Source organism: Schistocerca gregaria, chromosome 6, assembly GCF_023897955.1.
Source record: "Schistocerca gregaria isolate iqSchGreg1 chromosome 6, iqSchGreg1.2, whole genome shotgun sequence".
Classification (NCBI taxonomy): Eukaryota; Metazoa; Arthropoda; class Insecta; order Orthoptera; family Acrididae; genus Schistocerca; species Schistocerca gregaria.
The window spans coordinates 359,663,258-359,690,652 of NC_064925.1; the positions used below are offsets into that span (position 1 = coordinate 359,663,258).

Here is a 27,395-nt window from a genome sequence, read left to right on the forward strand (position 1 = left end):
TCCTCGCAGCTTTTCTTCTGCCAGTATCTCGTCTCCTACCTTCCAAACTTTACAGAAGCTCTCCTGCGAAACATGCAGAACTAGCACTTCTGAAAGAAAGGATATTGCGGAGACATGGCTTCGCCACAGCCTGGGAGCTTCTGTAAAGTTTGGAAGGTAGGAGACGAGATAGACGAGTTACTGGCAGAAGCAAAGCTGTGAGGACCAGGCGTGAGTCGTGCTTCGGTAGCTCAGATGGTAGAGCACTTGCCAGCGAAAGGCAAAGGTCCCGAGATCGAGTCTCGGTCGGGCACACAATTTTAATTTGCCAGGAAGTTTAATAATAGTACCGATAGTGCCGTTCGGGAGAATCCAGAATCTGACTCAATCACGGATCTCCCCCCCCCCCCCCCCCCCCGCCCCTCGACTTAAATAGAATGGACGTAGCGGAGACATCCTTTTGTCATTGTGATGAAGTAAGAACTACTAATGTAAATCATATCCTGCTTCAGTGCATGTACTATGATAAAGAAAGTGTCAAATTTTTAAATCAGCTCTCGAGACTTGGTCACTAGAAGCCACTTTACACTCATTTCTTGGACATACGACCAGGTGGAACTCAGTATCTTACTCAGATTTATAGCACAAGATGACATCAGAATCTGAAAGGCAAAGTGGTCGTTGAACTTACTTAAGTCAGTTAATTGAATTAACTGACATTAACTGACTTAATACAGACAATTGGTTAATTCGCGACTATATGTCAATAAGAAGACAGAGTCAAATATACGTCCTAAAATGTAATTATACTGAAGCTTAGATGTTACTTTTCTGTATTTGTCAAACCTTTCAGTTCGTAATGGATAAAAAGTATGTATGCTAGAAGCTAATAATTAATTTAAAAAAAATGAGAATACCTCCAAAATTTAAAATTTTTTGCTTTAAATTTAAACATAGCTGCACTTCGGCAACTGTTCATGTACAAATATGAAAGCATACGAAAATAAATCAATCTGTTGCAGAGTTAAAAGATTATTATCCCTTTACCATGGTTTCGACAGTTGAATTTGTCTTCTTCAGAAAGAAATGAACCTACTGAAGAAATAAGTACGAAATATTTACAAATATCATACAAAGAAGGAACCAAATTCAGTAAACAAAAAATACAAAATTTTTATAGACAAGCATACTCACTCGTAGAATGACAAAGGTTGAAGTCATAAGGCTCTTGTCTAGTACAAAATGCATTTCAGCCACAAATATCGAGTTAAGATGTGTAATTGAAGGACGTAGCTTAATACTGTAGGGCTTCGTCATAAAACATTTAAAGTAAAACTAACGTGACATTTGATGAAACAGACACTTACTATGGCATACGCAACGCTAGTGACATGCACCAACTGACTGAGGTATGCAGACGGTAACAGTATATAACCTATGGTAGGTGAGACATATCGCAAGAACGAGTATAGTCTAAACCGCACTGCGCAGCTAATGCCCGATTCCAAGTAAAGTGATTAACAGTTGGAATTAGAACAGATTCAACTAATAACATAGGAAAAAAGAGGAGAAAGAGTGGGAGGGGGCAGGCATTAATGTCATATGGCATGTAAAGAGTGTGGTATCACTCAGGAGCGTCATAGTAACGGAACTACAAGTTTCCGTCTGAAGCTGACGGTGGTTGCACGGGATACGCTGGACGCCCATTGAGCCATGCCTCTAGCGCTCTGAGCTACGAGCGCCGGCGGCAGCTACTCAACCCATTAGCACTCGAAACCTCTGAGCCATGACGCCATCGATCTTGCTTAGCACAACGAGCCCCATCCTAGTTGCTATCGTAGTTGTTGGATTCTAATTCTTGCTGCATTATTCGTAAGCTTTGAGACATACAAGTTAAGTATATCTTCTGTGTTCTGTGCTAATCATCTCGGCTTCCGTCCAGCTTTCCTTCATTTGTCTCACCACCCTGTAGCCTAATTCTTCTTACCATTGTGTACGAAATTGTCCACAACAAAGAGCAAGAAAGCACAGATAAACAGTGCTAATTGTTTGCATATTTCTGCATAAAGCAGCACGAGAAGAACTTGTAAATACACTCCTGGAAATGGAAAAAAGAACACATTGACACCGGTGTGTCAGACCCACCATACTTGCTCCGGACACTGCGAGAGGGCTGTACAAGCAATGATCACACGCACGGCACAGCGGACACACCAGGAACCGCGGTGTTGGCCGTCGAATGGCGCTAGCTGCGCAGCATTTGTGCACCGCCGCCGTCAGTGTCAGCCAGTTTGCCGTGGCATAGGAGCTCCATCGCAGTCTTTAACACTGGTAGCATGCCGCGACAGCGTGGACGTGAACCGTATGTGCAGTTGACGGACTTTGAGCGAGGGCGTATAGTGGGCATGCTGGAGGCCGGGTGGACGTACCGCCGAATTGCTCAACATGTGGGGCGTGAGGTCTCCACAGTACATCGATGTTGTCGCCAGTGGTCGGCGGAAGATGCACGTGCCCGTCGACCTGGGACCGGACCGCAGCGACGCACAGATGCACGCCAAGACCATAGGATCCTACGCAGTGCCGTAGGGGACCGCACCACCACTTCCCAGCAAATTAGGGACACTGTTGCTCCTGGGGTATCGGCGAGGACCCGTCTCCATGAAGCTGGGCTACGGTCCCGCACACCGATAGGCCGTCTTCCGCTCACGCCCCAACATCGTGCAGCCCGCCTCCAGTGGTGTCGCGACAGGCGTGAATGGAGGGACGAATGGAGACGTCTCGTCTACAGCGATGAGAGTCGCTTCTGCCTTGGTGCCAATGATGGTCGTATGCGTGTTTGGCGCCGTGCAGGTGAGCGCCACAATCAGGACTGCATACGACCGAGGCACACAGGGCCAACACCCGGCATCATGGTGTGGGGAGCGATCTCCTACACTGGCCGTACACCTCTGGTGATCGTCGAGGGGACACTGAATAGTGCACGGTACATCCAAACCGTCATCGAACCCATCGTTCTACCATTCCTAGACCGGCAAGGGAACTTGCTGTTCCAACAGGACAATGCACGTCCGCATGTATCCCGTGCCACCCAACGTGCTCTAGAAGGTGTAAGTCAACTACCCTGGCCAGCAAGATCTCCGGATCTGTCCCCCATTGAGAATGTTTGGGACTGGATGAAGCGTCGTCTCACGCGGTCTGCACGTCCAGCACGAACCCTGGTCCAACTGAGGCGCCAGGTGGAAATGGCATGGCAAGCCGTTCCACAGGACTACATCCAGCATCTCTACGATCGTCTCCATGGGAGAATAGCAGCCTGCATTGCTGCGAAAGGTGGATATACACTGTACTAGTGCCGACATTGTGCATGCTCTGTTGCCTGTGTCTATGTGCCTGTGGTTCTGTCAGTGTGATCATGTGATGTATCTGACCCCAGGAATGTGTCAATAAAGTTTCCCCTTTCTGGGACAATGAATTCACGGTGTTCTTATTTCAATTTCCAGGAGTGTAGATATAGAAAAGTGCCAAATATGCGTGTAGACTCGCTGAGCAGTATGTACATAACTTGAAAGAACTGAACACTTAAGATAAGTGTGAGCAGATTGCAGATTACAAAATGAAGAGAACACCATGTGTACAGCATACTGAGATGTATGGATAGTCGCGCGAGTAAACAAGCAGCTTTGGAGAGTCGCGCACAGCCCCAGGTCGAATCCGGCCAAGTGATTAAGGACGAGGGCCGGTGTGCCGGCATGAATTTAGTTTTTAGGCGGTTTTTCGCTTACGAATTGGTGAATGTGGCTTCAGTTACACCATTGGCAAACATTTAGAAAATGTTCGCACTCTTCAAAATTCCATAACACTCGGAGAGTTGGGGTACACAAGTTCCGTTCCGGAAGCGAAACGGGTGGCCACAGGAAGGGTATTTGGCAACCATTTACTTCTAACGTTGGCAAATACAATAATTTGCATGGTGACCCTGTGAAGATGCGTGATAAGGCCCACTAAAATAAGTAGAAGAATAAGAAAGATGTCTATCGTAGACTGTTCTCATTTCAAAATTAATTGCTGTTTCGTTCATGAATAATAACCCACATAAAGTCACTTCCTAGTTTGAAGGAGACTACACTGTGTTTCACCAACACATTAACATCGTTCTGAAACTTTTGTAATGTTTAGAATTGTGTTTATGGTCTAATGGAGACAAAGAAACTTTCTACAATAATGTAATACACTTATGAAAAAACATCGCAGACCAAACAGGGGTCATGCTACACAAACGAAAGTTGGTAGGCGTGTGTTATTCATCTGAAAGATGAGATCTGTTCAGATTTAATCAGGATGCAAATCAGGTTTACTTCAAATACATGCTGAAACGGTCATGAGCGTTACTTACCTTTGATATTGTACGTGGTGAGTTGATGTTAGTAGAGAACACCTTTAAGGCGACAAACACACCATTATACACACCGTCACTGAGTTTCAAAGAAGACGTATAATGGCGCTACGAGAAGCTAGATGTTCCTTCCGCGATAACGCAGAAAGACTTGGCAGAGTTGTAGCCAGTATACATGATTAATGGCAGCGGTGGTCACGAGACTGTGCTGTCACAAGAAGAGCGGGCTCCGGGCGAACAGGTGGCACTAGCGAGAGGGAAGGCCATCGTGTTCGGCGTATGGCTCCGGCGCATCGCAACTGCAGCAGCAATTTGAGCAGCACCAGGCACCACAGCTAACTGCTGCAAATCGGTTACTCGAAGGACAACTCCGAGCCAGAGGCTCTGTAGCGTGCATTTCTTTGACCCCAACCAAACTCCATTTTTGACTTCAATGGTGTCAAGCGAGAGCTCACTGAAGGGCAGGATGGAGCTCTGTTGTGTTTTCTAATGAAAGATGGTTCTACCGCGGCAGCAGTGATTATCGTGTTTTAATTAGGAGGAGGCCAGTTGAGGGCTTGTAGCCAACCTTGTCAGCGTGCCGGACACTATGGGGCTATGGAGATATGGTTTGGGGTGCGAGTTCGGATGACAGCAGGAGCACTCTCGTGGTTATCCCATGCACCCTGACAGCAAATTTGTACGTCAATCTGGTGATTCGACACCTGCTGTGCTGTCATTCACGAGCAGGATTCGAGGGGGTGTTTTCCAATAGGATAATGCTCATCCACATGCCTCTGTTGTAACCCAACATTCTTTACAGAGTGCCGATATGTTGCCTTGGCCTGCTCGATTAGCAGATCTGTCTCCAATCGGTCACACTCACAGGACATCATCGCACTATATCTTCAGAGTCATTCACAAACAGTATTAACCGTCCCTGTATTGAGCAAGTGCAAAAGGCATGGAACTCCGTCCGACAAATCGGCATCCGGCACTTTTAAAACACAAAGACTGCACGTTGGCAGCCTTGCGTTCAACATTCTAGTGCTCAGACCGGTTATTAATGTAATAGCGTTTCCATTTGCAATGGCTAACATCGCGCTGTATTAACCTGTGATCCTGCAATGTTAATCACCTAAATATGTTACCTGGACCAATGAATTCTAGAAATTTCAGTGCTCTACATTAGTTATTTTTTGTTGCTGCGATTTTTTCGAACAGTGTAAATTCATTGACAGTTTCGATTACTGTAATTAGTTTTCATTACAGATATCGATAGCTAATTGCGCCATGAAATTAATGCTGTCTCAGTGGCATCTGTTAAAGATACTGCCTACAAGTTACTTGTATAATAATACAGAAATATAGTTTGTATGTGTAAATTAGTGACAAGAAGTAAATATTTCGATCAAGAACATCAAAAAATTTAGTGGAAGGTTTTGTGACTAATTCCAGTTTTTTGTATTTGTTTCACTACCTTTGCACATTGTTCAATTTATTGATTAGAAAAAACTGAAACTGTTCCGTTTTATTCCTAGACGGTACTAAATTTGGAGTTGTCAAATATTAGTTTGCAGAATACCGATTCAATAAAGAAATAAGAAATGGTTCAAATGGCTCTGAGCACCAAGGACTTAACATCTATGGTCATCAGTCCCCTAGAACTTAGAACTACTTAACCCTAACTAACCTAAGGACATGACACACATTCATGCCCGAGGCAGGATTCGAACCTGCGATCGTAGCGGTCACGCGGTTCCAGACTGAAGCGCCTAGAACCGCACGGTCACACCGGCCGGCCAATAAAGAGATATTTCTTCCTTAGGTTTGCTCTTCCCTTTGGCAAGTTTATGTATGAGGGAAGAGCATAACAAATCCCCATTGATAATTTCGCATAGTGGTGTATTATTCGATGGAGATAAGTGACTTAATGGCGCAGTACAAAATACAGAAAATGCAGAATTCGTGTGGGCCCTTTTTTTTTTTGGTCATCAGTCTACTGACTAGTTTGATGCGGCCCGCCACGAATTCCTTTCCTGTGCTAACCTCTTCATCTCAGAGTAGCACTTGCAACCTACGTCCTCAATTATTTGCTTGACGTATTCCAATCTCTGTCTTCCTCTACAGTTTTTGCCCTCTACAGCTCCCTCTAGTACCATGGAAGTCATTCCCTCATGTCTTAGCAGATGTCCTATCATCCTGTCCCTTCTCCTTATCAATGTTTTCCACATACTCCTTTCCTCTCCGATTCTACGTAGAATCTCCTCATTCCTTACCTTATCAGTCCACCTAATTTTCAACATTCGTCTATAGCACCACATCTCAATTGCTTCGATTCTCTTCTGTTCCGGTTTTCCCACAGTCCATGTTTCACTACCATACAATGCTATACTCCAGACGTACATCCTCAGAAATTTCTTACTCAAATTAAGGCCGGTATTTGATATTAGTAGACTTCTCTTGGCCAGAAATGCCTTTTTTGCCATAGCGAGTCTGCTTTTGATGTCCTCCTTGCTCTGTCTGTCATTGGTTATTTTACTACCAAGGTAGTAGAATTCCTTAACTTCACTGACTTCGTGTCCATCAATCCTGATGTTAAGTTTCTCGCTGTTCTCATTTCTACTACTTCTCATTACCTTCGTCTTTCTCCGATTTACTGTCAAACCATACTGTGTACTCATTATACTGTTCATTCCGTTCAGCAGATCATTTAATTCTTCTTCACTTTCACTCAGGATAGCAATGTAATCAGCGAATCTTATCATTGATATCCTTTCACCTTGTATTTTAATTCCACTCCTGAACCTTTCTTTTATTTCCATCATTGCTTCCTCAATGTACAGATTGAAGAGTAGGGGCGAAAGGCTACAGCCTTGTCTTACTCCCTTCTTAATACGAGCACTTCGTTCTTGATCGTCCACTCTTATTATTCCCTCTTGGTTGTTGTACCCGTCTCTCCCTATAGCTTACCCCTACTTTTTTCAGAATCTTGAACAGCTTGCACCATTTTATACTGTCGAACTCTTTTTCCAGGTAGACAAATCCTATGAACGTGTCTTGATTTTTCTTTAGCCTTGCTTCCATTATTAGCAGTAACGTCAGAATTGCCTTTACTTTTCCTAAAGCCAAACTGATCGTCACCTAGCCCTATAACTCAACAAACTTTTGAAAGTGTTGCGTCCACTCCTTAAATCGGATATAACGATAGAAATCTCTTTACTAACTACGAAAGAATAAGAGTGAGTATTAATTATTTTCAAAGTCTCCACTTAAATTGGAAAAGTAACGGGAGATACAAAGAATATAGCTTTCTGAAATGTGTGTCAGAAGATAAAAGACAGAGGAAAGAAAATTTCTGCCCAGTTGTTTGATAAGATTTTCTCTTCGTTTTCTCTGTCAGTGTATCTAGAAAAAGTAGAACTTGACCCGAAAGTGTAATATGGTGATATGGACTAATCATGCCACGTTATACATCAGTCGCCCATGAGATGCACTATGGCGCCAGCTGCATGTCGTGTCAACCACATACATATAGGAAGACACTGATTTAGTTTAATGAAGAAAGCCGGCATTCGTCGGAAGTTATTTAGGGAAGATTACGAAGTTTGGATTGATATTAGACTACAGTTTTTTTAGATATGTGGTGTCTAACATAGATGTGTTTTCAACTTGGCGCGCGACGTGTTGAGAATCTGGGTTGGACGGTTGGACGAAAAGCGTGTCTGGTTGGCCGAGGTGATTAAGGCCATGTTTTACAGAAGCGAAGCATGGCGTTCGAGTTCCGGTCCTGCACAAATTCGCGTCCTACAGCATTGTTGTGTTTCAATGCCTGTAGGTGGCTAAAGCCCTGATTTTTCGTAATATTACCCCAGCTACTCCAAATGCGAACGGATTTCCTTAACCGCCGCACCACAGGGACAGTACATGGCTTCGTTCGCAGAATACTTTACAAGAAACAATGGAAACGGGGAAAAACATCAGCCTACGTTAAATGTAATACGTAATGGCAGGGGCTTGCTTATCACTTGATGCAACGTTTCTACTGAGCGAGAATGCTCTCTATAAATTCCCATTCAGTCTCTGGAAAGGCAGATGTTCTGATTCTAGTCGGAGCATCTAGAACAAAAATGTTCTAGATACCACTGCACATGCTACTAAGCAAAAGTTGTGAAACTTACAAGATTGTATTTCTTTTTGTGCTTCGCGTCACAACTACACATCTGCTCCATCTTTACAAACAGTATATGAACTTCATTTGCCAGATGATAAGTCCATGTGAGGTGAAGTACAAGATGATGCTCATAAGCAAGACCATAAAAGTAAATACGACAATACGAGTGGTGGTAAGCTCGTGGAACGTACCATATCGTTTACATACTTAGAAACGATATGCATGGAATCGGAAGGATTAGTAAAGAAGATGAATGGAAAATTTCAAAATAGTTTGAATGGGTTCTGACAGAATTAGTGCTTCCGTCTCCTAAGCCGCCTACAAGAGGCTAGGACGAGCTATTTGGGAAACTCGCCCCAGTGTTTTTCGTCCTTAGGTTTGTAATATCGCTATTAGTCATAAAAAAAACTGCAACTTGTCACTGAATTTGTGTAGCAGTCATTCGAAGAAAGTCGACGTTGTTTGTTTAGCGTAAATTTAGAGGACCGGCAATCGAAGAAGACACCGCAACAGCTCAATTGATTAAATTGTACAGCTTACGTAGGGATCGTGAGAATGATGTGCGTAAATAAATTGTGGATTGGTTTACCTTTCGCTACACGCCGATATGATTAAGAATGGCAAACATTCGTACAATTTACGTTTCATCATGCACTGTACATTGAGTTGTAATGTAAATACATCCCCATACCGACAGAATACTCTAGCCGTACAGCAATATATCTGAGACGTTGTTCTATGCTTCTTCACTTTATCATCATGTGTAATTACTTCTTAACAATAGATATTAGGATCAGTCAGTAGTAATAATAATATTATAACTTCTTCTGGACTGTAAATCATAAGTATTGTGACATAAACTTAATGGGTTTACACGGTAAAGATAAGCTGAAATTACGTATGAGACTTCACTGATCAACCAGAACATTACGACCACCTATCTAACAGGCGGTGTGTCCACCTTTGGCACGAATAACAGCGGCGACGAGTCGTGGCATGGAACCAATCAGACCTTCGTAGGTCACTGGAGGGAGTTGGCACCACATCTGCACACATCACCTAATTCCCGTAAATTCGAGGGAGGGGGGAGATGAGCCCTGACGCCACGTTCAGTCACATCCCAAATGTGTTCAACTGGGTCCAGATCTGGCGAATTGGGGGGCCAGCACATCAATAGGTACTCGGCACTGCGTTCCACAAACCACTCCATTATGCTCCTGGCCTTGAGACACTCGTATGATCTTGCAGAGAAATGTCACTGTCATCGCGAAACATGGTCGTCATCAAGGGGTGTATGTAGTCTGCAGGCGCTCGTGGTGGCTTACATGAGATGCAATGGACACATGGATGCCCACATGATTGTTCCCCAGAGCATAGCTGAACCTCCCCCACCTTGTCTCCGCCCCACACTACAGGTGTCGAGGAGCTGTTCCCCTGGAAGACTACGGATTCTCGCCCTCCCTTTGGCATGATAAAGAAGGTATCAGGACTCCTCAAATCATGCAACACTGACTGCAACTGCACTAATGTCCGGTACCGATGCTCACATGCTGATGTCAGTCATAGTTGCCGATGTCGTGGTGTTAACATGCCACATACATGGGTCGTCGGCTGTGGAGACCTATCGTTAGTTTTCGGTGCACTGTGTGTCAGACACACTTGTACTCTGCCCAGCGTTATAGTCTGATATTACTTCCGCCGCAGTTAGCCGCCTGTCCTGTTTTACAGTCTGTCCAGTCTACGACGTCCGACATATGGAATGAGGGGTCGCCGCCAAACCATACGACATTTTGGTTTCACCTTGGTTTCGCAGCGTGTTGAGGACATTCACCACAGCACTCCTCGAATACCCCACAAATCGCACAGTTTACGATATATTTGTTCAGAGCCTCCTGACTATCACAGTCTGCCATCGGTCAAACTGACGTCTGTCGCGTACATTCCCAATTCTACACATGGATAACACGCCCACTGAAACTACACGTGCCGCGCGTGTGTCTGACTAGCAGACATTCCTCGCCAGGTGACGCTGCTATCGGGTTTATATCGATAGTAGGTCGGTGGTCATAATGTTCTACCTGATCAGTGTACATGTCGCAGTTCTTGGTGTATTCTGTACCACAGAAAAACGAAAAGGTACTCAGCGTAAATTCTGGCGAGATTTCATTAATACTGGACGTACCCTTGACGCGCAGAATATACAGAGGCGTATAGGGGCTTATAATAGACAATAAATTTTGACTGATACGCCTGTCACAAGTTTGTGAAGCACGATTTACGTGTCATAAGCCTTGAGAGAAATCTAAAAAAAGCCTACCTCCACAGAATCTGCTACGTACGCCGTCCATCTACCAAAAGTTCCGAGACTTGTTATTGTTACTGGCGCATAAGCGACGTCAGCGCAATACTTGCGGTAGCAGCTTGAACTAACAAAAGTAAACAACAGATCTGCTCTCTCCTTTCTCTTGTGAGCAGGTAATGTTTATTGGACGAGCAACATCTCTAAATGAAGTGTTCGAGACGTTGTCCAGAATGGTGTGAAGAAGAGAAAAGTGTGAACAAAGTTTGTCCTGCACACCTTGCCTCCCGAACGAAAACAGCGGCGCTTGACCGCCTCCCACGATTTTATTGAAAAGCAAAACACGGTTATTTTCTGAAAAAAAAATTCTCGAAAGATGAGACTTGGCGTTATCAATATGAATCTATTACAAAACGAAGTTCAGAGGCCACATGATGGGTCGCCGCTTTGTCAACATAACAGGCCTTCACGACGATACGCCTCACGAGTTGGCGATCATCCCGAGAAACGACTTTCCTGACAGGTTCAAGTGGTTGTAAGGACGTTCTGTGCGTTGTACTGAAGTGGGAAAGACTACGTAGAAAACAAACACAGTAAAACCACCATCTTAATCTTTCTGTTTTTTATGAATTCAATCTCTAAAAATTGTACCCTGACGCCGTTTATTCGTATACGGAATGGTGCTGAGTAAAGATTTACAGGACTGTTTATGTCCTTTAGCAGCAGGCAATGTCGTTGCGCAGAAGTGATATTCTTACCATGTAGATGTATTTCAGTCTATGAACGTGCAGTATAATTGTTATTACTGTAGAAACCTTTTTCAGAAATTGACTATTAAATGACGCAAGCTACTTCCGTCGCCTCAAATTCAAAAAAGTTCTATAGTAAATACCGGTAACATAAATTTAATTTAGTACTTCGTCCATCTCATGGTGATTGCTCTAAGATGAGAAGATAACTGAAAGATCGTTGTATCGATTGGAGAGTGATTGGTTTTTAGTTTTGTTATCTGATTCCGATTACATTCATGTCTCATCCAACTGCCAGAGATATCTGAGGTTGTGCCACGATTTAGTGTAGTCTGTTAGAGATACAGTGTCTCACTTTGATAGTCAGGCACAGTGTTATGTCACTTACTGATATACTGGAGTACCTGTAAAGTTTCGCAGTTGCTGAACATGTATGGAAACTGGTTATACGCCCTAACCTTTTCTCCTTCTCTCTGTTCTCCTCCTCCTCCTCCTCCTCTCTCTGTTACCTACCCTCTCCTCTTTCTGTCAGTCCCCTCCTGCCATCTCTCCCTATCTTCTCCTCCCATCTTTCTCTATTCATCTCCTCCTTCCCCATACCTATGTCCATATACTCAACACCCTCTCGTATTCCGACCATCTTCCTCCCCTCTCGCTGATCTTTAGCCTTGTTTATTGTAATTGCCAACAAAACCTTGATGCGAATTGAAGTCTCTTAAAATGAATGGATAAATCTGTTGGGATCACTGGTATACTGGGTATGACAGACCTTTCTTGCTGCTGGATCTCTGAGTACTGTAGCTTCAATGGCCGCATTTTGTATAGTTTTAATCTGCAAACGGACAGAACTACATGGTTTTAGACGATAAATCATAACGAGATAGGCTATAAATACAATTTACCTGTTTACTGCTAAAACCTACTGGGAGAAAGAAAAAACAGCTGATCCTTGCATATTCAGTTTCTGTTTAAAATTTCATATAAGGAAAAAGAATATATGGCGGACAAAACAATTTATTCAATGGTTTAAATGCACTGCTACCGTAGTTAAAACTAAGAGAGAAAATGAAACCAGATATTTACAGCACAACACTGCTCTCTCTCATCCGGTTGTAATAGAAAATCCGCACATTGTACTTTAAAACGAATAATGGCCTATGCCCGACTGTTTAGTATCGCATAGAAATTCGAAGTGAATCGGACAGAAAGTTTGCCAGATTTTTTACTAGCTGCCTTAAACAACGATTTGTCTTCATATGGTAGCACAGATTTTATTTGTACGCTTCTATACCACAAGCATAAAAAAATGTGTAGCCTTTGTCAGTCTGAATGTTCATTAGTGGTTTGCGTAAACATTTGAAATATATCGGCCAAGAAAAATGTTAAACAGCGACTTGTCTTTATACAGTAGCACAGATTAGTCATTACACTGAAGAAACAGGAAGTAAATGACGGTAGCAAGAATATCATTGTTTTATTTTTGAGCTAAAAGTAAAATCAGAGTTCACATTTTGTCGTATTGATGGTGGCAAATGATTTCACTTTATATTTGGTCGACGACGGCACAGACATCTTTTCTGTCATTGAAATATCAGATACTGTCTCGCGGAGCCGTAATTCCTCTTATAGTTCAGTGGTTGTGCTTTTATTGCTACAGCAACGTATTTTTATATCAGCTCCTGCTGTTTATCCACAATCAAGAAAAATCTCATCGTGAAAGAGAAATTGCGTGTCTGCCAAAATCGTCGCACTCTGTTCTTCACGGTAGCTTAAGCGTGAGTCAAGCACATTCTCGTCTGAACATTCCCAAAAGTGCAGTAAAGTTAACAAGAAATTGGCTGTATGTTACTCAGGTAAGCAATTGGGAAAGAACTAATTTAGCACAAGTTACATTTACAAGTACTATCCGTGGGATAAAGTATATATAATGTTCAGAAATGAAGTAATACCAGTAGTATGTAGCACGAGGTAAGGGAATAATTACAAAAAAAAAAATTGAAATAACACGAAAAATTTGCACGAGCCAGTGTAATGGTGTGTCTTCAGCTAGGTGATTGAATGCATTGATTAAATGAAGGTTGATACCTATTTTAATTCAGTAATTGCATAGGATTTGTCGACCTGGAAAAAGCGTTCGACAATATAAAATGGTGCAAGCTGTTCAAGAAAAAAGTAGGGGTAAGCTATAGGGAGAGACGGGTCATATGCAATATGTACAACAACCAAGAGAGAATAATAAGAGTGGACGATCAAGAACGAAGTGCTCGTATTAAGAAGGGAGTAAGACAAGGCTGTAGCCTTTCGCCCCTACTCTTCAATCTGTACTTCGAGGAAGCAATGATGGAAATAAAAGAAAGGTTCAGGAGTGGAATTAAAATACAAGGTGAAAGGATATCAATGATACGATTCGCTGATTACATTGCTATCCTGAGTGAAAGTGAAGAAGAATTAAATGATCTGCTGAACGGAATGAACAGTCTAATGAGTACACAGTATGGTTTGAGAGTAAATCGGGGAAGACGAAGGCAATGAGAAGTAGTAGAAATGAGAACAGCGAGAAACTTAACATCAGGATTGATGGTCACGAAGTCGATGAAGTTAGGAATACTGCTACCTAGGCAGTAAAATAACCAATGACGGACAGATCATGGAGGACATCAAAAGCAGACTGGCTAGGGCAAAAAAGGCATTTCTGGCCAAGAGAAGTCTACTAATATCAAATACCGGCCTTAATTTGAGGAATAAATTTCTGAGGATGTACGTCTGAAGTACAGCATTGTATGGTATTGAAACATGGACTGTGGGAAAACCGAAACAGAAGAGAATCGAAGCATTTGAGATGTGGTGCTATAGACGAATGTTGAAAATTAGGTGGACTGATAAGTTAAGGAATGAGGAGGTTCTACGCAGAATCGGAGAGGAAAGGAATATGTGGAAAACACTGATAAGGAGAAGGTACAGGATGATAGGACATCTGCTAAGACATGAGGGAATGACTTCCATGGAACTAGAGGGAGTTGTAGAGGGCAAAAACTGCAGAGGAAGACAGAGATTGGAATACGTCAAGCAAATAATTGAGGACGTAGGTTGCAAGTGCTACTCTGAGATGAAGAGGTTAGCACAGGAAAGGAATTCGTGGCGGGCCGCATCAAACCAGTCAGTAGACTGATGACAAAAAAAAATTACAGGAAAGTGTTCAAGTTACATCAAAGTGAAACGTTCAAATTCATCACATTCGTCAATCGAAACAAATGGCACGGCTAGAGCGACGGAATCTGCTTTGAACCCCTTCTAAAATTATCGAAATCTCTATATCTCAGCCATATCCATAATTACACGAGGAATTTTAAACAGAAAAAGAAAGCAGTAGTCATTCTTACAGAGAAACTGAAGAGCAGGTTGAAGGAAGAACGGCTGAATAATTAACTTTAATACAGTAAATAGTTTACAGGAAATAAGGTGAATAATAATAGCAGTGCGAATAAAATAGTAGGAAAAATTGATAATCTTATAACAGTAAATTAACGAAGTGTCAGAATTGTGCAGAGTTAAAGTAAAAATTATACTGACTCATGTTCAGTGTGCAAACAATACTGTTAGTTTCTCGCCAGTTTCATGTCTTCTTAGGACATTAGTTCCAATGCTGACGTGAAATCTTAGAAAAAATGGAAATGAAGTGACATGCTTCTTGACAGAGCGTAGGGGAACGATGTGGGAGACCTTCACCGCCTTACTAGGCAAGGTCCTAGCGGAGCGGGTTTGCCGTTGCCTTCCGTAATACCTTCCGTAATGGGGATAATTGTTGATGAAGACGACACAACACGCAATCATCTCGGGCCAGGTGAAATTCACTGACCCCGCCGGGAATCGAAAGCGGGACTCCGTGGTCGGGAAGCGAGAACGCTACCGCAAGACCACGAGCTGCAGACCATGAAGTCATCGGTTGTTTTAGTACTGGAAGCACGTTCGTAGTTTTACAAGATTATTTAAGAGAGGCTGGGATGTATACATTTAATGCCAGCAATAGTAGAAACAACAGTCATGCCACCATGAATTAAACTTCAAAGACCAAACGTCTATTTATTGCTACTGAAAAAATATATACAATCATCTGAGGCATTTGGAAGAAGCACGTTTGTGGAAACTCTTCTCCTGGCTGAAGAACAGGAGTTTGCGGCGCTCTTATCTTGATATTATTTTCTCCAGTCCCATACATGCTATGTCGTTAAAATTCTCTTAGAAATTTCTTTCAAATGCTATAGAAGAGTATACATACTCCAATTAGAAGAAAAAAAACGCCGGTATCGCAAGTCGGCGAGTGTAAACAATAAAAATTACTTGCGAACGGTGGGATATTCGCCATATTGCCCGCAATATTTTGGCAAAAACTACACCTCGATATATTTATTTATTCTGGATATGTTCAGGGTGGCGTCTTCGCTGCCTCAGTCCGTCTATTTCCTGAAGAGGAACTCCTGATTGGAGGCATAAACACAAATAATGCAGACAGACATTGCACAGTTTCTCGTTTTTGTATTATTTTTTTTTTTAATTTCTGTCAAGCCTAGCTCTATGTGGTCGGAGCCGAATGTCGATATAGGCAAACAACCGTGGGTATCGACTGCACTCCTGCAACCTCCCGTTAAACGCCATAAAGTGTCTTGCAAAACTAGGTGTAAATATACACTTCTATGGTAACTTTGTCGTAATAGAAGAAACACATTTCAGGGCGCCCTCGCAGAATGCTAACGATTTCATTTTCTCTGTTGTAGTATACGTGGTTCTTTTATGGTATCTCATATTACGCATAGTTCATCCGACGTAAGCTGTTACAACTGGGAAACATTTGCCGCTTGTTCTGAAAGAGCCAAAATTTTCTTGATTTCATTATTCGGTTGCGGGCGAGCTCTCCTTACATTACAGTTAATGATACTGACGAGAAGAAATAACAATAAAATTCTTTTTCTTTTAAGATCACTCATTGATTGGCGTTATTTTGTTAATTTAGTTACCATGAATACATTTCCTTCGATGTCGTTCTAACTTCAGTCAACCCTCTCTCATTTTGAAAGACAGGCGCGAGACCTTAATTGGATTTCACGATACGCTCACTGATTTACGTGTAGTATAATATAAGTGATAATAAATGGGCAGTCATGTATACCGACTGCAGAAAAAGGAATTTGTCAAGGTGCGAGGGTTCACTGAAATATATCTTCTCATCATCTCGTGGAAACCATAGGAATCTATATACACACTACTGAACGAAGATGACGTGCAACAGACGCAAAACAGGAAGATGATGCTGTGATATGCAAATGATTAGCTTTTCAGAGCATTCACACAAGGTTGGCGCCGGTGGCGACACCTACAACGTGCCGATATGAGGCAAGCTTCAAACCGATTTCTCAGCAGTTAACCGGCGTTGCCTGATGAAACGTTGTTGTGATGCCTCGACTTTGATTAAAGTCGGTTTGAAGCCTATCGCGATTGCAGTTTATTGAATCGCGACATTGCTGCTCGCGTTGGTCGAGATCCAATGACTGTTAGCAGAATATGGAATCGATGGATTCAGGAGGGTAATACGGAAAGCCGTGCTGGATCTCAACGGCCTCGTATCACCAGCAGTCGAGATGACAGGCATCTTATCCGCATGGCTGTAACAGATCGTGCAGCCACGTCTAGATACCTGAGTCAACAGATGGGGACCTTAGCAAGACAACAACCACCTGTACGAACAGTTCGATGACGTTGCAGCAGCATGGACTACCAGCTCTGAGACCATGGCTGCGGTTACCCTTGACGCTGCATCACAGACAGGAGCGCCTGCGATGGTATACTCAACGTCGAACCTGGGTGCACGAACGGCAAAACGTCATTTTTTCGGATGAATCCACGTTCTGTTTACGTTCTGTTCGCATGTGTGTTTGGCGACACCGCGGTGAACGCACATTGGAAGCGTGTATTCATCATCGCCATACTGGCGTATCACCTGGCGTGATGGTATGGGGTGCCATTGGTTACACGTCTCGGTCACCTCTCTTGTTCGTACTGACGGCACTTTGAACAGTGGACGTTACATTTCAGATGTGTTACGACCCGTGGCTCTACCCTTCATTCGATCCCTGCGATACCCTACATTTCAGCAGGATAATGCACGACCGCTTGTTGCAGGTCCTGAACGGGTCTTTCTGGATACAGAAAATGTTCGACTTTTGCCCTGGCCAGCACATTCTACAGATCTCTCACCAACTGTAAACGTCTCGTCAATTGTGGCCGAGCAACTGGCTCGTCACAATACGCCAGTCACTACTCTTGATGAACCGTGGTATCGTGTTTAAGCTGCATTGGCAGCTGTACCTGTAAATGCCATCCAAGCTCTGTTTGACTCAATGCCCAGGCGTATCAAGGCCGTTATTACGGCCGGAGGTGGTTGGTGTGGGTACTGATTCCTCTGGATCTATGCTCCGAAATTGCGTGAAAATGTAATTACATGTCAGTTCTAGTACAATATATTTGTCCTGTGAATACCCGTTTATCATCTGCATTCATTCTTGGTGTAGCAGTTTGAATGGCCAGTAGTGTACTTCTAATCACAATCACAGTGTTTGGCGGCAGGTAGCAGGGGTACCATCAGTTAGACGAACGTTTCTCCATTTTCTTTCCGTTAGTGAACGTTATGCGGACAAATAAACCATACTACCTCGAATTTCTTGCGAGAGGTGTGTGGGAGGTCGTAATATGTTGCAAGACTCTTCGCGGAACGTGCGACATGCGTTCTCAGACGATGAACACTAAACCTGTCTGTGACGCACACCGCCCGCACCGTCTCCAGTGGAGGGCGAATGAGTTTCTGCGCGGCGAAGTGGCGCTTGCCTAACGAACCACTGCTGATCTCTTTTTGGAAGTTCTCGCTTAATGCGCCCTGGAAGGGTTTCCAAACTGACGAGCAACACTCAAGAATCAAATGAACCATTGTTTTGTAAACTCTATCCTTCTTGGCAGGATTTTTGTTCTGCATCTACCTTCCCTAGTCTCTGCTTTCTAAATCGCATCGGAAGCAATCTATCCCAAAACTGACAATTCTTACTTTTTCCAATAACTCATTGCCAACAGCTTAATCGAATATTAATGGATATTTCCACATATTTTTACACTAAGTTGATGGACAATTGTAATCCCTTACTTCCAACGTCGATCTTCTTTTCGATTTCCTGGATTTCCCAACAGTTTCCAGGTGGTACCACTTCTGTGTGTGCAAAAGCATCATTCACCTTTTATCTTAAGGTACTTCCGATATTGTCACCTACATAATGTATTAATATCGTAATCAGTAAAAATCCTATAATAGTGAATTGTTGAGGCACGAACGAAGTTATTTGCATGTAATTGATGATTTCTCCCTGTTGAGAATTACGTGCTGTGTTCTATTTCTCCGTAATTTCTTGAACAAAGCAAGCATAATATTTCAAAACTTTAATTTTTTTCAACCGGTGACAATTCCGAACAGTACTTTTTGAGTCAACTCTAGTATTGTTCTCGCCACTATACATCTCCCTATGACATCCAGATGTTGCTGATTAATTTGAAACTTAATAATAGCCGTGTTAATCCTATAGAATCTTTCCTGAGCTCTAATTCCACTGCAAAACAAGAAGCAGACGGAATTACAACAAAATAATTCTCGTTCAAAATATTGGTGTATCTGAAACGCCCACATATTGAGATGAGAAGTGACTGGTTAATTCTTCGACGTTCTCAGCACTATCATTTTCTGAAAGTGGAGGATCCAATTTCCGTTGAAGCAGAACGTAATTCTGATGGTATATATCCTTCTGAGTGATAGCACACGGACACTAAATGTAGCCTCCAACTTGAATTGCGACCTATTGGTATAAACTTTTTTTAAAGATATTTATATATCGCTTTTTCTGATTTGGTTGTATCTGCCGCAACGAATATATCGAAATTTTTGAGCTACAGCCATGTGTTGAGCAGAAAAGTATTGCAGGAAATCCCCTCCCCAGCCTCCACGGCAAACAGATGATTTCTAATGGGACCAGAATGTTTATCAGTTTCAACAACAATTTATCCAACATAGGGTTAGAGAATTACCGGGAAACAACTACTAGATATGCTCTCTATTCTGCGTGTCTTCAATCGATTCGGCAGTTCACCATTAATTCGTTGCTGCTGACGAACCTAGTGTTCCGTCACACTTTCTCAGTTAAGTGCAGTATGGCACTATGATCAGATTTCTCAAATGGTCAGAACTAGATACACATACGAAGTCCATGTGAGTATATTGTGGAACATTACTGTTAATGTAATACGTTTAAATGCTTACAATGTATTTTTCGTTTTAGTTTTCTTTTTTTTTTACGTTGTGTGTTGCCAAGGAAACCCTACTTCAGTATGGATTGATTCACTGCAAACGTAATTCTCATTATGCTGACTAAAGAAACTTAAAGGAAGAGCACTGAAACAAAACAAAAATCATTCTAATGCGTACAAATAAGCATAAGAATTCAGCAAAAGGTTTAACAGATGCGAAGAATTCCTGTACAGTTTGAAAACAGTGTGTTATAAAAGGACCTTCAAACACACATTTGAAAATCTGCGTTTTTTTATGTTTCACATTGCAGCAAGCCTACCGAAAAATGAAACCCGATCGATGAGTGGACACTATGTTTTACATGATTAAGGGAGTGTTATACCAGTACAAATAATTACCTGTCCAGCACTCACTGAGTGCTACAGTTTATATTCATGAGTATAATATTATCATTACCATCATCCACAAGTCACGCGAGAGGAGTATATAAACAGGGGATGACGTCATCTGAACAACGGCCCGCTCAAAGTTCAGGAACTGACGTAACAAGTAGTTCTGATTGTCCTTCTCTCAGGGCAAAGAATATTCTTAGTGAGTGAAGAGTGTTTGGTAAGAGTTCCATAGTGACCCCCAACCCCTTCAAGTTTTACAAATTAATGTGCGATGCACGGAAATAATATGCTTTAAAATACTTGTCTTAGATGCGTCTATTATGTAATTCAGTTCTTTTGAATTTAGTAACTGTTACTGAAAAGCAGCTTATACAGGGCTCGCCTACATCATAATTACTAGCGATAGCTGCAGGGATGAAAGAATACGATAGCCGACGTATAAACTTTCCTTGAATGGGTACATCAGTAATTTCGTGCACCACGATCGCCACGCAATTTTTAATAACAAAAGAAAGCTCAGCGTTGGTCGTTGAAGCATACATTTTTATTTCTATTGCGAACTGATTTCAATCACTGCGTGACAGTCATCAGTGCTTAGATAAAATGAAAACAAAACAAGCACACTGCACCATAACACACTACTCCTGTCAAACTATGCAAATAATAACATACAGAATAAATTGTACATATAGGATAGATTGTTTGCATCAACATACCTGAACCAAAGCCCTGTGGACGCGTAAATACAAGCAGTAAAACTGCATTATCTGGACATATCAGCGCACGGTATTTGTCAGACCAAGATACAAACTGTAGTGCTATATTGTAGACTAGGTCTCAACTGCGGTGAAAGGGAGTAAACATGCTCCAGATTCAAACGCCAAGAGCGCTTTATGGCAATACATGGTGTCAATGTCACATTTTAACTAAATATGTTATGAGAATTTTCTATGCTGATTTTAAAAGGTTTTAGATGATGTTGATTATATGTTTATGTCTACATGGTTTTTTTGTACGTCATTCAAAAACCAACGAGTGTCAAGTAACGAGAGGGTGTTCGTACATTCAGTCACTCTACCTAAATATAAGTAATGACGGATTTATGATTTGGTTTTTTAAAGGTATTTAGACTGTGTCAGGTATATTTATACCTACATTGTCTGTCATTTAGATATTTAAAATCCGTGAATATAAAATTAATGTCAAAATGCATAATAGTTTAGCACAATTCTTTTGGTTTCTTAGGAAATATGTTACCTTAATATAATGGCTGCGATACTGTATTCTAGTAGGGTTCATGCAACACCACGTACGTTGGGAAGTAGTTTCCGAAACACACTCCAGATGGCGTAATTCTACAAATTTTTATGTTTAAGGTTCTTGATTAATGCCAGGATTATACTGTATTTCGTTATGTCTTCCATTTTCGCCAATAAAAGATTTTGTGATAATGATGATTAAAGAGGGGGCTGTTGCGTCCGATACGGTGAGTGAGCACAGCTGCATAAGTCCATAGAAGCAGCTACCCCAGTTGCATTTGTACTCCTCATCGATGTGTGTAAATATTGTGATTTTTCTGTTTGTATTTATGAGTCCACGATGTTTTAGTACTATGTATGTTGATGCAAACTATCTCTTCTTTATGTTCTTACTTGTATGGTTAGGCTTACTAAGTATGTTGTAGTATAGTCTGATTATTAATTTATTCCTGTTTTATGTACAGCACTCATAATGGCCACGCATTGATCAAAATCGATTAGAAATAAAATTGCTGCTTCAAAGATCAATGCTAAAGCTCCTTTTGTCATTAATAAGTAAAAACGTTCCTCTTAACAAGAGTCCGCAATCGAGCCGTTTGTCAGATAACTGCGAATCTGAGATTACGATCCTTCACCGACATCAATGTGAAATATTGCCCTAGTTAGTACAGATGTGTTTGATGTCAAAGCTTTTCGGCCGTCACCATGTAACCGGACTCAAACTTCACCCACTATCTACCTTAGAAAGAAATACAGTACTTCAGCAAATGGCAAGTTATTGTACAATAGTAGAAGAGACTTTTGTAGCTAGAGAATAGAGTATCTAGCAACATCTGATGTATTTTCGGACGGTACAGTCTAGTGGCTGGTTTTCAAATCACATAAAGAAATGGGAACGAAACACCGCCAAAGCAGTTTCCGCCATTCTTTTACAGTCTTTGTTGCTGTCAGACATGAGGTAGTGTTCTGTGCACTGGCATTAAGTTCTGCATTAAATATTATCTTAGTGCCCGCTGCTTCAATTGCGTTTGCATGGTAAATATAACAAAAATAATTTACTAAATATGTGCTATGTCTGCTAAAATTCTGTGCAATTCTGACATAGTCGATTTTTCCTGGTAAATATTAAATAGCTTTCTTTGATTTAGTTCACGAATTTCAACACCTTATAAACTTTTTACGCTAATGAAGGTTTTTCAAATCCTACCTTTTGAGGACTCGTAGTGATATTTCCTTACGAACTTGGATCCCTTAACATATAATCTTTATTTCCGACAGAGTAGCCAAATACCAATTTTCATAGATGTCGCTTTAAAATGCTTTAGTAGTTCTTTAATAACAACCTATTTTCAAAACAAATTGCCTTACTGTTTCACTCATTAGGGGCTGAATTTCCGCAAACGCTGAAACGTGTATTTTTTAATTTTTTACCGAGAAACAAATTACCGATTTTCGTAGTTCCAGCTTAAAAATTGCCTTAACAGCGTCATATTTTCAATAAACCTTTCGTCCCCTATTTGATCTCCTTTGAGGTGAAATGTCGAAAAATCCCTGCTGTATAAGCTCAACATCCTCTCCAAATTCCAAGTTTCTATGCTTAGCGGTTTCGGCTAGGCGATGTTGAATCAGCGAATAAGTCAGGACATTTTCTTTTATATACAGATATTAAAGCTATTTGGAATATACGGTTAATTCCATAGTTACAGATTGCCGTGGGAAGTAAAATTGCCTATTATTTTAAAACTTGTTATACAAAGTATGTACGGTTAAGCTACACTTCGTCGGTCTTGTACAGTCGCTTACCTTGAAACCAAAGGAGGTCTTTTGCCATGGAACATGTCACGTTCGCAAACTGTCTGTGTTTCGTTATTTTACCAACAATTTTATCTGTCTTAAAAATGAAAATTCTATTAGCTCCCGAATGTTTCAGTTTCAAAATTTATCCAATTTCTTAAAAGTCTGACAAAACTTCCGCTTCATTTGATTTCACTTACTAATCATTAGTGTGTATTAGAGTAATAATGTAACAGAAAGACGACTAAATCCAATATTGAGAAGATTTTCTCGGTTACAACACTACTAAATTTCAGTAGAATATTTGCTCGTAAGTGCACAACTATGTCGTACCTTGATACATGTTTTAACATTTGGAAAAACCTTAATTTTCTGGACTAATCTGCGTAATTTCACAAAAAGACTGCACACATAAAAAGTGACTGCCGTCATTTCAAAATAGAATAAGAAAATACACGAGAGCTTGATGAAAAATAATGAGTCCGAATTTTTGCCGTGAAAACTCTTAAAGTTTTTTTTAAATAAAACAAACTTTATTAACCTTCTACATCTTTGTTCTTCATGCCTCCATATTTGCAGCCCTCTACCGCTAGAGAGCTCCGAATTGTTACCTGTAAGATGTCAGTGTTAACGTAACTATGCCGATGCGGCATTGTCTGCTACAACCACTGTTCATATTCAAAGATCACACTGTTCTTCAGCATGACAACGCCATACCACATACGAGCGCAGCGACACCTGCGATAAACCGAAGCCCGCAATTGATCATCCTTCATACGGTCTGGACTCGGTCCAATCAAATTTTTATCTGTTACCAAAACTTAAAGGACACCTTCGAAGACTTCACTTTCACAGTGATAAAGCGGTGCAGGCAGAGGTGAGGTTGCGGCTCCGCCAACAAAGTCAAACATTCTACAGTGGTGGCGTCAACGAAATAGGCTGTCATTGCGAGAAATGTGTTCGTCACCAGGGTGACAATGTGTATAATTAAGATACAGAACAGTAATAACGTTTGTTTTATTTAAAAAGCGTCAACATTTTTCCATAAGAAATTCGGAGGAGTTACTTATCAGCACCCCCTAGTATTAAGTTTCTGTTATATGGCTGGCTGGAAAGGAATGTCTGAGAAGTGTTCCGCGGTATAACACTCTCCCCTACACATGAGGTGTTACATGTTAGTTTCACTAATGTCTGTTTCTCTATGATTTATGATACACGCTGTTTATGGAGCGAAAGTAGACCTCAAGCTAGGCTGCAGATGTGCCTATTAGCTCAATGTTTAACTTGTACCCACATTTGTTGGCTTCGCTACCTCTCAAATAGATCGTCACATCACAGTGTAAGCTAAACCCCAGACAGTGGAAAACATCAGCCTGTCATCACAACAAGTATTTCGAGAGACAGGGAACGTATCACAGTCTAACCAGAGAATCTCCAGAATATGTAATTCCACTAAGCATAAAACTATTCAAAGTAAATATTATATGAATGTAATATGTAGCCGACTGTAAGAGACTTTTCCTAAGTTAAAAAAAAAAAATTCGAGGTCCTTGGGTGGCTAAGCCAATTGTGAATACATATATTTTCAAGAATCTGCGAAATCACAGTGATGATAAAGAAAAAGAAGGCAGAATTAAGCTTTTCTCAAATTATTTAACAATATTAGTTACAACGAAAAGTGTCTTATATGTAGAGTGAAAGTAATTTTCGCGCTACATTATAGTGGCACATTATTTTATATCCACATTAACATCTTAGCCGCCTTTCATACAAATCGTCGCTTTCCAGTTTAAGATAGATTTCGGACTAAGTTTCAGATTGGTCTGCACAGCAGTTAATGTTTCCAGAGGGGACAGTGCCACACTCTAACAATAGAGTTGGCCAAAGGTAAAATTCCATTGTGTGTAAGAAGTAAAACTACGAAAGCAAATGTTGTACTATGCGATACGTATCTGACTATAAGTGATATTTCAGTAACAAAAATTTCTTTATAAAGCTGTCAGAAAAATAAAATACTGCAGCCTGCCAAATTCTGTACATGATGAATTCGAAAGTAGCTTGAGTTGAAGAGATCATAGTGATTACATGTAGTTTAAAGAAGCTGCCTATTGCGCAGCGCTAATTTCAACAATAAAATAATATTAAGAAATAAAACATTAAAAATCAGGACAAATTGGACATCTATAGTACACTTCCGACATTTTTTTTTGCCATTACATGTAGCCGAGATTATTTTCATGTGATAGAAAGGAGCTGGAAACATAGTTAAGGCAGTAGAACAGAAAGGAAAATTTCTAGACGGAACATCTGTCACACTTCAACCATTGACTTCCCTGAAAATGTAATTTCTTTGGGAATAATAAGCAAAACTACGCAAAGTGAATATTGTTCACGAATATAATACGAAGTTGACTGTAAAACACCTCAGTGATGGAGCAAAGAAGACGTTTTTTGAAGGAGCCATAAAACTAAATTACAAATTATTGCTGCCTTTTAAAGTCCGTACATTCTGCATTAGAATGGAGCTTGGTTTGAAGAGAGAGTAATGATTAAATATACTTCAAAGAATATTTCCAATGGACAGTGATGAATTCAGTAAAAAATAATTTTAATAAATAAATGAAAAATAAATAATCAGGATAGAGTGGATATTAAGGGAACACTTCCGACGTTCTGTACCAGCAAATTTAGTCGAGATTAATTTTTATCGGGTATACACCAACTGGAAACATCCCCTAGGCTGTGGCTAAGCCATGTCTCCGCTATATCCTTTCTTTCAGGAGTGCTAGTTCACAAGGTTCGCAGGAGAGCTTCTGTTAAGTCTGGAAGGTAGGAGACGAGGTACTGGCAGAAGAGAAGCTGTGAGGACGGGGTTTGAGTCGTGCTTGGGTAGCTCAGTTGGTAGAGCACTTGCCCGCGAAAGGCAAAGGTCCCGAGTTCGAGTCTCGGTCCGGCACACAGTTTTAATCTGCCAGGAAGCCATAGGTGCAGAAGAGGAGTCGAGGAAACCGCCAAATTCTAATAGTTTCCCAAAGCCATAGTTTCAGTTAGTATAATAAGTAAAAGTATGCAATAGAAAGAATGTTTACAAATTTAGTGCGTATCTGACTATAAAGGACCTCACCCACATAGCAAAAGAAAGTATTGTTTCAGAGAAGAGATGAAAAAAAAAGCTGTGAAATGTTAATGCCTTTCAATTGCGTACACGCTGTATTAGAATGCAGCTTAGGTGGAAGAGGCAGTAGCCATTAAAGAAGACGCCCAGTGGACAATAATGATTTCAGTAACGAAATTATAGCAACAAATGAAAATGAAAAATCACTAGAGAACAAATAATCAGGAAATTTTTTCGATGTTCCACTGCAGTAAATACAATCGAAGTTATTTTTCATCTGCTAAGTACGAGATGTCAATATTTATTCACATCTGCGGTGTAGAACAGGACTCTAAAATTCGAGGGTGACGCTATCACACTCCAAACTCAGAGTTGCCCTAAGCTAGAATTTCATTGTATGTAATAACTAAAACCACGCGATGCAAATATTGTTTAGGAAGGTAGTACGTAGTTGACGGTAAATGAACTATTCAACATAAGACAAAGAAATATTTTTAAAGCAGCCACTAAAAAAGTTCCGATATCTTGCTGTCTTTCAAATTCCGCACATGACGCATCAGAACGTAGCTAGGGTAGATTCAGTGATTACATACAGGGTGATCAGCTGCCCGCACCCATGTCGTTTTATGCAAACCGCAATGCTATGTCTGACCTTCATAAACCAAGAGCGAGATTTTCATATTTTGTGGCTCGCTCCGCGCGAAGTATCAGTCCCACTGAAAAAATTGGACCGGACCATTTTGTAGGAAACTTAATGCTATTAAATTTTCTACTGGGAAATGCTTTTACCTGAGGCATATCATTTTCAAGTTAGTCAAGAAAAATATACAAAACTGAATTTCAAACGCGCCCACGCTCCCACACTCAGCTCCAACAAGTCACAATTTCTAGTACGTTGTTCATGGAAGTCCCACGACCACTGAAAAA

The 27,395-nt window shown here is 41.1% G+C and overlaps 1 protein-coding gene across 1 annotated transcript in view; it reads right to left on the reverse strand.

Moving 5' to 3' along the window:
• LOC126278519 (orexin/Hypocretin receptor type 1-like) overlaps positions 1-27,395 on the reverse strand; it is a 1,135,944-nt gene that overhangs the window by 1,107,196 nt on the left and 1,353 nt on the right. The gene's annotated exons all lie outside the window — the stretch shown is intronic.